Source organism: Lethenteron reissneri, chromosome 45 (genome assembly GCF_015708825.2).
Source record: "Lethenteron reissneri isolate LAM-NWPU_2019-01 chromosome 45, ASM1570882v1, whole genome shotgun sequence".
NCBI classification, from domain to species: domain Eukaryota; kingdom Metazoa; phylum Chordata; class Hyperoartia; order Petromyzontiformes; family Petromyzontidae; genus Lethenteron; species Lethenteron reissneri.
In genome coordinates, this window is record NC_083823.1 from 8887738 (window position 1) to 8891663 (window position 3926).

Sequence of the window (3926 nt, forward strand, 5' to 3'; positions counted from 1 at the left end):
CGTCATCTCTTTGTCTTCAACCACGTGGCTGTTCTTCTGCAAGACCATCTCTGTCACCGCCACTACGCTAGTCGAACAGCTTAGCGCAGTGCATGACGGAGATGGGCTGAGTGCTATGTGTAGCTGCGTTATGAAGTGTATCGCCTCATGTGCTCTTAATAAATAAGAAGCCTCGGCGTGTCTCGCAAGTGGCTCACTACACTAGTATAAGGGCCTGTATGTAAGTCTATGGATCTCGAAGTAAGAACAGTGGACGCGACTAGAGAAAAGGCACAGAATGAAAGCACACGGAGAGATAGAAAAAAAACCCCAAGCAGTTGACCCCACGCAATTCCGAGTAGTCTTGGCTCAGAAAAAAGAAATTGACACAGGCCACCCTGGCCCCGACGGTGGGGGTCGTGGGTATCGGGTGAACACCTCTGATGCACTCGAGCGACATTGAAGAGGGGCTTGCTTGTTTTTGTCGGTAATTAGTTGGGGCGCTGTGATGTCACGGGGTTCTGCAACATCGTGTGCAGGGAAATGGACACCGCCGGGCGTGCGTGGCACACCGAGTAACCACGCACAGGGGACTTGTGCAACAACAAGGTGTGAATCAAAACACGAGCCCTGTTCACATTCCTGCTATTTAAAAAAAAAACCCACACAAACAGCCGTTGATTCAGATAAATATAAAACTCCGCCATGAGTGATGCAGGCACAAGCGCTGTAAGGTTACCAGTGTGAGCAGATCCAGGTCTCTTGGCTTCAGTTCGCGGACGAGGGCCTCCCCACCCACACCAAGGCGGTCAGTGCGGGTTTGTGAGAGCGTAGCAGTACCTGACAATGTCTTGATGGAGGTTTTACAAAGATGTATTTCGCTGCACTGCCCTCTCCTACCCACAACGTAGCCCAGCAATCATCCAGCTTCGGATATCTCGGATGTTTGGTGAATACCGGTAACATTGCATTACTCTGATAGTGCATTGTCTTTGAGCTGTACGCCTTTTGGCGTCCTCTGGTCTAGCACTAATTGAGACGAGGCTCAAAAGAAAGCCGTCTCTGTTGTGGACCAATCAGTTTCAAGGACTTTTTTCAAAATTTCTTATGTGGTTTTCAAACCTGATGATGATTGCTTGTGTTGCAATCGAAACGTCGTGAGAATTGTATTGTTTAATTTGGATTATTTTATTATTTCCCTTCTACGTGACTCTACCGAAAGAACCAAGAATAAGTGTGTTTTTGTTTGCATTTTGACCACAAGTATTGTGGTTAATGCAGACATGATTCCTTGTAAAAAGGTTTCAATTTTGTTGCCAGAAAAAGGGGAAAACCCTATTATTATTATAACATTGTGTGTGTTTTTGTCAGCTATGGGAGGCACCGAAGAACCCGGAGGAAAGCCACACAAAGCAAGAGCCGATCATTTAAAATTCAAATAAAAAGGTGGAGAACTCAGACGCGTCATGCTGTAAGGCTGTCAGGCACGGGTGTTATCACTGTGCAACCCTGCCGGTCAGATATGATGTAAACAGTCATTAGGCATATATTCACCCTCCGAGTGGATGAATATCGACAACTAAAGAATACATTATTGATCTCTTTTACCGCCTCGTTAGTATTGTTTCCTCACGTATTACGTCTAAGTTGTCCAGTTTGTTTCCCCCGTTGGGAGCACGTAACCATTCTCATACCATTCGCATACACTTCATGGAGATCGTAAAAATAATCGACTCACACGCCCACAATTCGACGTCTGTTTGTGAGCTTCAGGATACATTTGCATCGATGCCAGTATGCATCATTACACGCACCACAGTCACGAATATATTGGCACATTAATGCATCTGGGTCATCGTCCTCATCATCACCGCCTCTTTGTTTCTCTCGCTTTCATCGTGAGCTGCTGCTGCTCTCTCAGCAACGCTTCACCAGAGCGTGCGCGTGTGTGTCTGCGTCCACGTGCGTGTGTGTGTCTGCGCCCACGTGCGTGTGTGTGTCTGCGTCCACGTGCGCGTGTGTGTCTGCGCCCACGTGCGTGTGTGTCTGCGTCCACGTGCGCGTGTGTGTCTGCGTCCACGTGCGCGCGTGTGTCTGCGCCCACGTGCGCGCGTGTGTCTGCGTCCACGTGCGCGTGTGTCTGCGTCCACGTGCGCGTGTGTCTGCGTCCACGTGCGCGTGTGTGTCTGCGCCCACGTGCGCGTGTGTGTCTGCGCCCACGTGCGCGTGTGTCTGCGCCCACGTGCGCGTGTGTCTGCGCCCACGTGCGCGTATGTCTGCGCCCACGTGCGCGTGTGTGTCTGCGTCCACGTGCGCGCGTGTGTCTGCGCCCACGTGCGCGCGTGTGTCTGCGCCCACGTGCGCGCGTGTGTCTGCGCCCACGTGCGTGTGTGTGTCTGCGCGAGTGGTTCCACCACTCGCGCAGACGCACACCACATTAGAGGCACCCACGGCGGTCTCTTTCACCTCGGACGACAGGACGTGGCATGTACACGCTCCATGTCCACCGTCCACCAGCGGGCGCCATGCGGTTGGCATGGGCCCCGGTTAAAGGAATTAAATGGGGGAAGGGGTCCCCTGTCCAATGCGCCCCCACCTCGTCGTGGCTTGGCGCCTTGGTGCAAGTTGCACGACCTGAAACACTCAATGGCTACGCCACCGCGGTCCATCCTGATGCTCACGTGCTCCAAATTCCTTCTCATTCCGCGGTCTATTTCACAATTATCACTTTTTTGTGGTTTTGAGGTGTGCCCATGTACAGCGCATGTGTCAAATCACTGCTGGATGAGTGCCTCCACACATCCTGCGGGTCGTGGGGGGGTTACCTGACTATGCTTCACCACGCTAGTGAATCCAGGTTGTTGGTGAAGGGGGGCAGCATAGACTTTGGAGCATCGGAGTACGGAACAACAATGGATTTTGCTCTACGACCCACCGCATAGCCCAGGCAGTGACCAAGCTAAAGGGACACAGCATCGTGGTCGCATCCACAGCAACGCCCTGAGGCATTTGGCTACATCACTAGTATAAGGAGGCTTTGAGAAGGCCCTGGATTTTCGATTTCTTCACCTCTGATCAATCACTACTTTAAAACTGTTTTAATACAAGTTGTCAAACTGTGTTATAATCCAAGTTGTAAAACTGTGGCCGCATCTGGGGGACAGGGGAAGTTCCCAGTTGCTACCCGACTCTGCCTGGCACAATCCAACCGAGAGCAGTTCACTCTTACAACGTGATTCAGTTTCTGTTCCACCACTGCGTTATTGCCATCATCCTTCCATCAAAGCCAAGTATACTCCTTCTACCAGATTCACTGTTTCCTCTCACCCACGGCCCACGTTTAAGCCTCCATGTCACAGGACAATTAAACATGTATTTTTTTCCTTTCCTCCCATTGTGTGACTTCTCTGTAACTCCCTCCCAAGTTCCTATGTTACATCCCATGTACATGTACTCGAGTTATAACCTGGTTCAACAAATACACTTTACTTTATCCCTTTTGCCAGTCAACTCCTGGAAGAGAGGCTTTTCATGCCACGTGAATCGTGCTGCGCAGTGTGGGTTGGTTGAGGCGGCAGAGATGTGGGAGCACAGCATCCATTTTTGGACGGGCACCGATCCAAGCATTTTTCCAGGCCAGTTACCTGCTTAGCTTCCGAGATCTGATGACATTGGATGCATTCCAGGTGACTTGGCCGGACAGCGCCTGTAACCTCGCTCAATTCAAGACGTATTTTGTTATTGCCAGTCCAATCATTGATGTAAAAAAAAAATGTTAATTTCTCCACGCAAACTTTTTTTCAAATCCATCAACTCATGAGATAGTTCCAAACACATATTTGAACGTGCAGCATCAATAACGCATACCGAGTTGTAATGTGGCTGTCAGTTCTCTTTCTCTTGCTGCTCAATCTTATTTTGAAAATAGAGCACTGTTGCTGCCAAGG

The 3926-nt window shown here is 50.2% G+C and overlaps 1 long non-coding RNA gene across 1 annotated transcript; it reads left to right on the top strand.

Moving 5' to 3' along the window:
* LOC133353978 (uncharacterized) lies at positions 1-1581 on the top strand. Its single transcript, XR_009756511.1, has 2 exons — positions 1-588; positions 1351-1581. It is a non-coding gene; the product is annotated as an uncharacterized LOC133353978 (long non-coding RNA).
* The last annotated feature ends 2345 nt before the right edge of the window (positions 1582-3926 follow it).